The sequence below is a fragment of the Sminthopsis crassicaudata genome, chromosome 1 (assembly GCF_048593235.1).
Source record: "Sminthopsis crassicaudata isolate SCR6 chromosome 1, ASM4859323v1, whole genome shotgun sequence".
NCBI classification, from domain to species: Eukaryota; Metazoa; Chordata; class Mammalia; order Dasyuromorphia; family Dasyuridae; genus Sminthopsis; species Sminthopsis crassicaudata.
In genome coordinates this window covers 363,535,746-363,548,096 of record NC_133617.1, presented here as the reverse complement: position 1 = coordinate 363,548,096, position 12,351 = coordinate 363,535,746, and the positions used below count along the sequence as shown (strand labels likewise).

The 12,351-nt window shown below is 31.7% G+C and overlaps 1 long non-coding RNA gene across 2 annotated transcripts in view; it reads left to right on the top strand.

The window, feature by feature from the left end:
• The window catches only part of LOC141554306 (uncharacterized), a 46,618-nt gene extending 36,838 nt beyond the window's left edge, over positions 1 to 9,780 (top strand). For both annotated transcript variants that reach the window (XR_012485821.1, XR_012485826.1), the window contains exons 3-4: positions 7,355 to 7,526; positions 9,408 to 9,780. This is a non-coding gene — a long non-coding RNA (uncharacterized LOC141554306). The remainder of the gene's footprint in view (positions 1 to 7,354; positions 7,527 to 9,407) is intronic.
• The last annotated feature ends 2,571 nt before the right edge of the window (positions 9,781 to 12,351 follow it).

Genomic DNA, 12,351 nt, shown 5'->3' with positions numbered 1-12,351 from the left:
ATATTATTTTCAAGTTTGCAAAGCTCTATACTTATATGATATTATTTGATCCTTACAATAATGCTGTAACAGGCCATAATGTACCTCATTATCTCCATTTTATGGATGAGAAAAGAGACTTCACAAACTTAAATGATTTGGCCATGATCAGGTGCTATTTAGTGTCAGAAGTAAAGTCCAACTTTATTAATTCATTAAGATCATAGATGTAGATCTGAAAGGGACTGAGAAGTCATGTAATCTTATTCTCTCCTTTTATAGATGAGGAAAATAAGATTCAAGTATTTTTCAGAAATTTTAGGAATGGATTTCTTCTTCACTTCCACTTTTGATAATTCTTAGTTTTCTTCAAAATTCAACTGATATACCATACCCTACATTAGACTTTCTTTGATTTCCCCCCATTTGCTGGCATGTCACCTATAATATTAGCTTTATTTTGCATATATTTTGGATGCATTTAAATATGTACATCATATTTCTTCCAAGAAAATGTAATATGATAAAAGAGAAAGGAACAAAAGAATGAAGAAACAGAGGAAGAAAGGAAATAAGCATTTGTTAAGTGCATGCTATGTATTATATACTGTGCTAAGCCTTTCAATTAATTCAATTAATCTAAAACTCATATTAATTAAAATAACAAATAATATATAATGAATGATAAATTATAAATAAAATGATAAATAATTATTGATTTATTTAAAATAAGTATAAAATAACGAAAAAAAATTAGAAAAAAAAAAGAAAGACAGAAAAGGAAAAAAAAAAAAAAAAAAAAAAGGAAACAAAACAAAACATTATCATCTGCCCAGCAGAATATCAGGGAAGATTCAAAATGTGTAACAATAAATTTCCATCTCAAGAAAGAATATATAATAACAAAAGACATATTCAAGACAATCCATCTTTTCTTTGCTTCCTTGTAGGTTTTCTTTTGTTGTCTGCTTTGCACCTTTTACTTTGTTTGCTTATTTTTTTTTGCCTTTCCTTCTCCTTTCCCCTTGATTTTTACCCCAAACAAGTTACAATTAAGCATGGATATATTTATTTATGTATATATGCAGGTATGTTTGTATGTGTGTGTATTGTTTCATTTTTAACCTATTCCTCATGTGCATAGGTTTTCAGAACTACCAGCCCTCTTCCCCCATCTAATTCCCTGTCAGTTCTCACTCTTGTACATATAACATAAGTACTATTTTTACCTTTTCCTAAAATGATTTTGCTTTTTCGAGTAGTCATATTCATGTGTATGTATAAATTTAAATATATGTATGCTTACATACATACATATTTACCCTGCATTAACATTTATGTGTGTATATATGTATATGTACATTATATATATGTATATATATATATGTATATATATATAAATACATACATACATGTATCTTATAGATCTACATATCCTTACTAGTAAATTTCAGCCTTCCTCCCCCATCTAATTCCTCTGTGTCTGTTATTGCTCTTGCAACTCATTCATATAATAAAATTATTATTTTTATCTAATTGGTCTTTCTTTTTTAAAGTCACATCATTCTCAACTCTTCCCCTGTCTTTCTTTTGTATTAATCAATTACTGTGCTAATGTCAGTCTTATTCGTATGGTTTATATTTCTATGTATATAACAGTTTATCATTATTGAGTTCCTTGAAATTATTTTTTATTATTACAAGCTCTCATATGTTAGATTTCCTATTGAGTTGAGGTTTGTTTGAGGAAATAACAAACATATTTGAAAGTTTGTTGAATGTACATTTTTTTGTTTAATATTATACTTATTTTTGCGAGGTGTAACATTTTCAATCACAACCTTAGTTTTTTTTGATTATTAAAATATAATATTCTAGGACTTGTAGCCTTCTGTCATAGTTGCTGATAAACCTTGTCTGGTATTCCTAATCAGCTAAGGTTTGCTCAGTTTTCTGCAACCGAGATCAGGGATTCACCAAGCAGTCCAGAAGTGAACATTCCTGTGCTTAGAGCTGAGACTACCAAACCAGCTAGGCACAGGGCTGCCTGCTTGCTGTTTCTGTGGAGGTAGACTGGAGGTGTTTACAATTCACATCAGTTAAACTTCTCTTATAAGATCTTTTTTCTGGTCTTTTCTGAATGTCTGGATGGGACCCCTGTTCTTCCCCAGTCTTATTTGTTTTTCATTGGTCTATGTTCACCTTGAGCTATGTGGGAAAATCTGGAATTTTCTGACCTACTCCACCATCTTCTTAGAACCTTGTCCATATCCCAGCATTTTATAAATGTGTCTTTAGGTTCTCACCATAACTCCCAGAGATCCTAATTTACAAATAAGAAAACTGAAGCAAATAAGATTAACTAACTTGATAAAGGTCACACAACTGAGTGTATAAAATCAAATTTGAACTCATATCTCCCTCACTCCAGATCTAATGCATCCTCCATTGTATCAACTACCTGCCTCTAAACAGTAGAAAACGTGACTTTCATTTTTAAACTTGTATCCTCAGCATATAATACAGGGAATGACCCAAGCTTTATTTAATAGATATGCATCCTGCTTCGGAACTGATTGATTCATAAAGGGATCAACCTTGACCCTCTCCCCACCTCACCCATGTCTTTCTGCCCTTCTTTTTGAAAATAAGTCCTTGTGGAAAGCAGGGCCATGAAAGCCAATTAATCAAGGAAGAGTAAGAGACTAGAAAGCTTAGTAATGGAAGGTTAAAAAACCTGTGAAGCAGTATCATTAAATGTTTTAAATCTTGAACATTGTTATAAATTGCAGATTATTGTATCATTTCAAATCCTTCTCAGTGTGTACTTCTTAGACTAAAGGATTAAGAATTTCTTTTGTGTGGAGCAAATAGTCAATTAAAATTTATTAAGCTACTATTTCGTGCTGGAGACATGAAAACAGGCAAATGATAGTGCCTACTTTCAAAGAGCTCACAAAATAATGGAAAGAAATAATTTTCCTATACTTGATCTTCACTATGTACAATGAACAGTTTACTAGTCTCTTTTGGAAAGACCCAAAATATAACAATAATTCTTTGTTAAAAGACAATCCTGGGAAACCTAGATGATATAGTGGATAGAGCTCAGAACCTGAAGTCAGAAGGTCCTGAGCTCAAATCCAGTCTCAAACACTTAACACTTAACTAGCTGTGTGACCCTCCCTAAGTCACTTCACCTTATTGCCACACAATAAATAAATAAATAAAAAGATAATTTTCAGAGTTCTACTATGGGTGGAAGAAATAATGAGTCAGAAAATAGAAAAACAGCCAGACTGTTCTTTTAGGAGTCAAATACTCCCAGGGCTGCATTAGATCCTGCCTGATCTCTCACCCCAGAGACCTATAATGATCTATTTTTATTCTTGAAAATCTTGCCTTGGATATTAGGGATTAATTCCAATGAATTCTAACATCATAATCTTTTTTTTTTTTTTAATGAACACCAAATGTATTCAATCTGAATTAGTTTCCCTCCCTGCCTCTCTTTCTTCTTCCCTTCCTTCCTTCCTTCCTTCCTTCCTTCCTTCCTTCCTTCCTTCCTTCCTTCCTTCCTTCCTTCCTTCCTTCCTTCCTTCCTTCCTTTCTTCCTTTCTTCCTTCCTTCCTTCCCCCTTTCCTTCCTTTTTTCTTCCTCCATCTCTTCTTTGTCTGCCTCTCTTTTTTATTTTCTTAGTACCTTTCTTTCATATAACTTTCTTGCCAATTATATTGTGTGAGAGAAATTGAACTAGATTTTCCTATATATTGGCAGAAATCTATTAGGGAAAAATAGTTTTCTTTTCTTTTCTTTCTTTCTCTCTTTCTTTCTTTCTTTCTCTCTTTCTTTCTTTCTTTTGTTTTGTTTCCACAGAATGCCCAGAAGAGGTATTTTTCATATATGCATTTGTCTTCCTATGTATTATCCAGGAGTCTAATGGAAAGGTTGACTTCTATGATACAAAAATATGGAAAGTGTTTACTTACAGAATCCTGAAAGTAATTAGTAAATCTGCAATCAACTTTATCCCCTAATCCCTGTTCGGAGTTCTCTAAAAGTTTTTTTTTTAAGCTGATTTAAGACTAGCATTTGTTTCTGAGAGGTAAACTTTTTAATTATTATTTTTTCTTGCTTCAAAAAAATAGCATTTGTTTTATTCAATTGCTATTTGTCCCCTGGTTACTTTGGTTGGGAAATGACACTATAAGGAGCGCAATAAAGTATTTTTTTTTAATCTACTTTGTTTAATTTGAATATCTTTGTATTCAAAAGTGATTTTTATTTACTAGGCCTATCAGCTATTGTAGGAGTGATACTTTATAAAAGATTATTAATTTTGTGAATATCTAAAAAACATACTCAGTGCATTGTTGTGATTCTCAGAATGAAGGAGTAATATAGATATGGACTTTGTTGAGATTCATTAATGAAAATCTCTAAAAAAGAAGACTTCCAAAAAGACAATGCTTGAGCATTCCTAGAGCCCCACTGCACTTTCCTGAGGATACAGAAAAATGCGCCAAATGTATCTCAACTGTTTTGTTGTATGTGGGAAATATGTAGCTGGATAGTGTAATGGGAAGAACATATCAGGAGAGATATGTGTGAACCTGAATTAAAATTCTTTGGCTGATTCCAAAGTACTTTATATGCCTAGTAATCAAGGGACTTGGGTGGCATAAGAATTTGGTCTCTATGATTTGGTTTCCATTTTCCAGTCTTCTGAGATATAAGGACTCTGTAGATCTCTCTCTTAAAGATATCCTAATGTGTGTAGAGCATAAAGGAGCAGACATGCTAGTTTCTTATTGTCTTTTAGTTCAAAGATACTTTGAAGACTAAATTCCTTTCTGCAATGATTGACCAAAATACTTCTGTGTTTTAAGCAGCTGAAAAGACTTCACCTTTATCAAGAAATAAGCTATAGTAGATATAATTTGAAATTTAAATAAATGATAATTTGGCACTGTTATTTTTTCCCCTGAGGCAATTGGGGTTAAGTGACCTGTCCAGGGTCACACAGCAAGGAAGTGTTAAGTGTCTGAGAACAGATTTGAATTCAGGTCCTCCTGACTTCAAGGCTGGTGCTCTATCCACTGCGCCACCTAGCTGCCCCTGTTAAAATATTTTTAATAAAATAAGATTGAAATATATAAATGCTTTAAGGATTATCATTAGAAATAATACTAGGCAAATATGACTTGTTAGTTCTTAGGTTATAAAGACAACTGAATTGTTTTTTATTTATTCATTTCTACAATTTTTAATGGATTCATATAACAAAATTCATATGTTCTAAATTACTTAGTTGGGGCATAAAGTATTCATAATGCAAAGTTTATATAAATTATACCTAAATATTATATACATGGGCCTACTTTATTCTTACTTGTCCTTAAAAGTTGTTCCAATCTTCTCTACAATCACAAGTCATCAAAAGTATAATTCTGTTACTTTCATAAATTATTATCCACCCCACAGTTATCTATTATCTATATATATAAACACATTGACACACATTAACACATGGACACACTAATAGAGCCGATAGGATCACCTATCAGGAAAGGGTGAGAGAACAGGGAAGGAATAACAACTTATTAAAGTTTCTTATTTACTTTTAGATTAATTTTATTCTTAGAAAAATATTTATTCCCATGATATTAAATCTAAATTTATCTTTGTATTTTTCCACCCAATAATCTGATTCTGTGTTTTAGAGAAAAGCAAGTCAAGTGTTATCCCTTTTCCATTTGAAAACCTTTCAAATATTTCTCATTCCCATTGCCCTCCCCCCACACTTCTCATTTCTTGTCTATATATTCTCCCTTTCATCAATCTTCATATAGTACAAAGTTTATAAGCATCCTTTATCAATTTGGTTGCTTTACTCTGAATGCTCTCCAAATGTATTTCCCTAAACACAGATGCCTTTTATATAGGAAAGTTCTCTCATTATAAATTTCTTAATTTTTCTTATATTTCTTTGGCTATGAAGGGTATAGACTCTAGAGCAATGAGAATAGAGTCAAAAAGACCATAAAGACAGTTGTTTTGGTAATTTAGATGATAGGCAAAGAATTCCTAAAGAAATTTAGAAACTTTGGTAATGGAAATTTGGTCAGACTTTTTCATGTATTTTCTAACTAATTACAGCTCCCATGCAAGAGGAGAGCTCCAATGACAATCTATTAAAGAAAGCTTAAGTTTGGCCCATGAAATATCATTTGGGTATGGAAGAACTGTTCATTTCCTTCATTGCGAATCAATGCTTTAAACAAACAAATAAAATACCATAAATTTACAAAATATTAAAATATGAAACAATAAGTCAGAACTTTCATAATTGTTTCCTGGGAGTTTGAGATAGAACAAGAAACATGCAATAGGATTTCTGAGTAACCATTTCTTCTTTTCTTTTATCTGCATAATTCCTGTAAGGTTTATGTCTTCTTGCAACCAGTGGCTCAGATTTTTTCTCCTATAAGTGACCTCTTCTATTAAGTCTCTCTCTATCTTGTTTTCCTATATAGCTACATAGGGACAGTTCTAATCTCTCTCTACAACCCAACCCCAGATAATAAGAATTTCTTAGACATTTGAAGAAAAAAGAATCTTAATCTGAGGTGTTTGAATATGTTTCAAGCGATTCATGAACTTAGGAAAAAATTAACCATTACTTTAACTTCTAGATCAAATTTACCATTATTTTCAAATATTAAATATTTTATCTTCAAATGTTAAATATGAATATATGTACATACATGTATATGTTAAATTGTATGTATATATTGTGAATCAGATACCTTTGGTAATCTGGGGAAAACTACAGACTCTTCTTGCATATATAAACATATACATATACATATGAATGTATAAACATTTATATATGCACAGATGGATAATACTGCATGTATTATATTACACAAGCAACATCATAGTAGCCTTACTTTATTATTTCCTCTATAGATTTAAAGATGATAGATAGATATGGATATAAATAGATACAAAGGTGATAACTTTATAGAACTTTATAATTTGTTCTATATCTATGGGGAAAGAGAAAGACAGAGAAAAACAAAGAAAAAGATTGATTACACAGGCTCTCTCTGCTAAAATTTTCTAGACACTCAAAAAAAGTAAAGAGCCCCTGCTTTATTTTGCCCTTTTTATGTCTTGTTTCACAGATGAATTTCCTAGGTGGGTGAATGAATATGTCAGAGTTAAGCCTTAGAACAACATCTAGGAAATCTCCCAGTATAAAGGGGGATATGTGACAATCCATCAGATCTCTGTCCTCAAAAATCAGATCTGAGTGCTGGAAAATGAAAATGACTCACATTTATATGACACCTATCATCTCTGCCCCTAGACCTTTTCCAAATTTGAGGCATTATCATTGCCATCTCCATCAGCCAGGATAATAAAGGCCTTTTAAGCTTCCCAACTGCCAAGGAACTACCTTCTCTTTCTTCAGGAGCATCATATTGATTGTGAATGAGAGAAACTTGGCAGACAGAGGTCCTGGGAGACTTTATGCTCAGGTAATATTTTTCTGATCTTCTTTACACAAAAATTCAACATTCTTAAACTGTGGAGACACTGTGAATTTGATTCCTGAAATCCATAAGTTCAGAGTCAATATTTTTTTCTTCTTGGTATTTTCAAATACATGATTTTAGAAATTATAAATATTTTTAGATCATGATCATAGTTTACTTTTACATAGCACTTGCCAACTTTATAAACTTTAATTGTAGTAGTTATATGTTGTCTGTGTAAATATCATTCTTATTTTTATAGAAGGAAATTAAAGTTTATGAAAGTTAAGCTGCTTGTGTAAGATCATAGTTATTATTAGAACCAGTATTACCACATGTATTCCCCCTACTTTTCAGTCCTGGGATTTTCTCAATACACTACAATGGAATGGCAAGTGCCTATTATTTGTGGGCAAGAATAAATGTTTACTGAAGTAGCCTTCAGTAAACAGTTCTTTGGGAAATATTAATGGACATTATTGGATTTAAATTGACTAGGTTATTAGTTTCAAGGGAATATTACACTATTTGAAGAGGTGGCAGGGTAAAAAAGAAGAAACATTAATTCAAGACTGCAGCTCCTTTTTACCTTTTATTTTCTTTGACATCTTTTATTCCTGCTTTCTGATAATATGTAGTACAATTTGTCAGGCCTAGTATTGAAAAGACATTATAAACCATAGCAATTAGAGTGGGAAGGAACCTTGAAGGCCATTTATCCTATCCTTTCATTTTATTGATGTGCTGAGAAATATTTGTCCAATGTTATAGCTCAGTTTTGAACCTAAATAAATGGGTCATATATTTCTTGCTGGGGAGGGACCTTAGGGATTGTGAAATGAATCCCTTCATTGTTACAAATGAATAAACTAAAGCTAGAGTTTTTATTTTTATTTATTTATTTTTTTGCTGATATAATTGGGATTGTTAGTTGCCCAGAATCACACAGCTAGGAAATGTGAAGTGTTAAGTGTCTGAGGCCAGAATTGAACCCAAGTCCTCCTGACTTCAGGTCTGGTGCTCTATCCATTATGCCATATATATATATATATATATATATATATATATATATATATATATATATATATATATACCACACATATATACATATTACATATACACATATATACACACATATATGCTTGGGGGTAGAAAATTTTTCATAATAATGTTGTTCTAATAACTGAACTTGTTATGCACTCATTCCTCATTTCTATTTTATATCTTCCCTATTATCATTTACTTTATTATTATCATTCCTTCTCCTGACCTGTATTTTTCTTTGCTCAACTTTTCTATTGGAAAAAGACTTGGATTTTTAATTCCCTCACCTGACACTTGGCTTCCTTACTTTTCCTCTCCCATCACATTCTCTCTTCTGACTCCATGTTTTTTCAACTATTATCCTCACCCCCATATCCAAAATACTCTTCTTTCTTGCTTCTACTTTCTAGTTTCCTTTGAGTCTTTAAGATTCAGTTAAAATTTCACCTTCTTTAAAAGATTTTTCAGTTTCCCTTTCTCCTCCCACACTATTGCTAAACACCTTTCTTCTAAACTTATCACTTAGTCTGTATAAAGCTTATTATGTTTTTGTTTGCATGTTGTTTCCTCCATTAGACTGTCAGCTTCTTGAAAGCAGAGACACCTTTGTAAAATTTCCTTTCTTCCTTCCTTCCTTAGCACAGTATCTGATAAATTGTCATTGCTTAATAAATTTTTTTTTGTCAATTCATTCACTTATCTTGTCCTTTAGGGTGGAAAAAAAATTGTTTTTATTCAATACAGGATCTAGAGTAACAAATAAAAGTGAATATTTACTAAGTTGTAAAAGCTTTTTTTTTTTTTTTTTTTAACAGTTAACCCTTATCTTTCATGCCTTAGGTGTGGATCTTCTTTTTTGTGTGCACAGTCAAGAGACTTCCATTTCCTCTCAGGAGATTACCAGTCTAAATAAACTACCAGGCCAAACATCATCATCATCATCATCATCATCATCATCATCATCATCATCATCGTCATTATCCCCATGTGTTTATGTCACTGTAAGGTTTGAAAAGTGTTATAAATCTTTTATCTCATCTGATATATAGCAACTCTGGGGAGAAATTACTAGGGATGTGTTTAACATCCATTTGCAGATAAAAAAATTGAGATTAACATCAAATGAAATCACTGGAGTTAGAGAGCTTCAGACACAGGATTCAATCCTACATCCTCAATTATTAGTAAATTTTATACTATATTAGTGGTTTCTAAAGTGTAGTTAATAGACTTTTGGTTATTCATAGCATAACCACAAAGGATTTTTTTACATCAACCAGTTGAAAGGTGGGAAAATATTCACTGTCAAAGGAATAGTCAATCATGAGCTTTGTCTCCAACATCACATTTATTTTCCTCCTATCTTATATCAATCATCATGCATCCTCTTCTCCATCGTAACTATTCCCAACATTTCTCCTTATATTCCTCCTCTTTCTATCTTATATAGTTCAGCCAAACTGAACAAGAAATTAAGTTCTGATACCACTCACTTAGCAGAATTAAACAAAAAGGAAAAATAAATCATAAATTTTATGGAAAACTTTCTGTTGAGCTGAAATCAGAAATACATACATACATATATATGTATATGAGTATACTTATATCCACATATTAGTGTGAATATATAATTCACCTCCTTGAGAAAATGTATCAAAAAATTGGTTACTAATATAATGCCTATTTCACTAGGCTCTCCCACAAAGATTGTATTTACTTTTAATTTATCTTCAACAGCTAAATGAGAATGTTGTGCAAATGTTTGTTTTTAACATGATCTAGAGGCGTCTTGGTGGTACACTGAATACAGCACTAGGTCTAAAGTCAGAACACCTGAATTCATATATGACCTCAGAGCTTCCATGGGCAATGTGACCCTGTGCAAATCATTTGATCACATTGAATCACTTCTCAGATTATTCAGCTGTAAAATGAGGTTGCTAATAGCACTTATCTTTTCATATTTTTGTGAGGATCAAATGAGATAACACATGTAAGGTGTTTAGCATAATGTATGTAATGCTACATAATACTTACTATTATTAGTTATTATTTTATTTTAAAGTATGGCTGTATTGTTGAGACTGATGACTTTAAATAAGATGAAGAGATTGTTTTCCTGTAGTTGCATGAAAAAATTTGGAAAGGCACGGGAAAAATTATACTAAGTCAAATTTTTTTATCAGTACTTTCAAAATGTTAATCCTTCAAAGCCAATTAAGTTAAATGTTGAGAAAATAACTTATTTTGTATCATATGTAGAGTTATTAGTGGAATAGTTTCCAGGAGTCATGTCACCTGAAATTTTAATGCTGGTTAAAGGTGATTTAGACTATGTTCTTTCACACAATTAAAATAGTTATCTATGTTTTTCTTTTATTACTTATGTTGTTAATAACTTGTATAATCACTAACTTTAATAGAGTTAGTCCTATGAGAGTAGTGATATCAATATGTAGAGAATTATGAACAACTACTTGTGTGGAAAGAGGTTTCTTAAGTTAATTAAAATAAGAAAAAAATACATATAATCTCCACTATTTCCCTGAGTATATAAAATATTTTTTTTCCAAAAACAATGAAATAGATTCAATTATATAGATTTCTAGAACATAAAATCTATTTTTATAACATAAATATTTTAAATAAAATAAGCTATATTTCATATTTGTATTCTGAATTTTTGCTTGTTTTTAAGAAACATAAAATTAGAATATAATTTTATGTTGTGATTTGGGAGCCACATGCCAGTGGCTGCTGGAGGCCTAACTCAGACCTTTAGAATGGAAGTTTTCCTTTGAGAGGATGACGATGATACAAGGAGACTGAGAGGCAGTTGTTCTCTGACCTCTCCCATGGAGAGGCTGTTGCGTTGTCTGACCTCTTTCCTCTTTCCTCTGCCTCCAATTTATTTCATTCGCAGTCCACAAGTAAGACCTGTGTCAGTAAAAGCTGCTTTGCAACTCCTTCACATCTTATAATCTACAGATGTGGAGGCTCTTGGAGAATTGATCTACCTCTTCACTTAGGCATGGTCCTTAAAAATCACATGCATATTATGTGATATATGATATGTGAATGTATTTGAGGATATTTAATATATCATAACATGTATATACATACATGTAAATGTATATACACATATATACACACATATCTATACATTTTGATTATGAAACCTATAGATTGAAGAGAGTACACATTTATATAGCATCTATTTTATGTGCCTGGCACATTGTGCTAAACGGTTCTATCTTTTTCTTTCTATTTCTCTTTCCCTATTTTTTTTTTCCCTACCCCTCTTCTCATTCTCTCTCTCCTCTCTCTTTCCCTTTCTCTTTGTGAATATGTATGGGACCTCTAGTTTACAATTTTCACTTCTTGTCTTAAGCCAGAATTAATTGTAGAGGGTCTTTTTTTTTTATAGAGTAAGTAATGGGGGAAGTATGAGATGGTGAAATAAGACATTCCCTTGGAATGGTGCCCTGTTACTTCTCTTAGTCATTAACTCTCTGTTTGAACTCAAGAAAATCTCTTCAAAGAATCAGAATACAAGAAATGAAAAGGGTCCTAGAGATCACCTTGCCCCAAACCTCTTTATTTTACAGATAAAGAGACTGAAGATACAAGAAGGAAAGTGGTTTGCCCACCTTTATAAAAAACAATAAGATTCAGAACTACAACTCAAACAATATTCAACTAGATGATGTTTGAGATCCCTTCTAGCTCTGTATCTGGGATTGCAGGATTTAAAACTTTAATTTTAACTTTTTTTTCAGTAAGA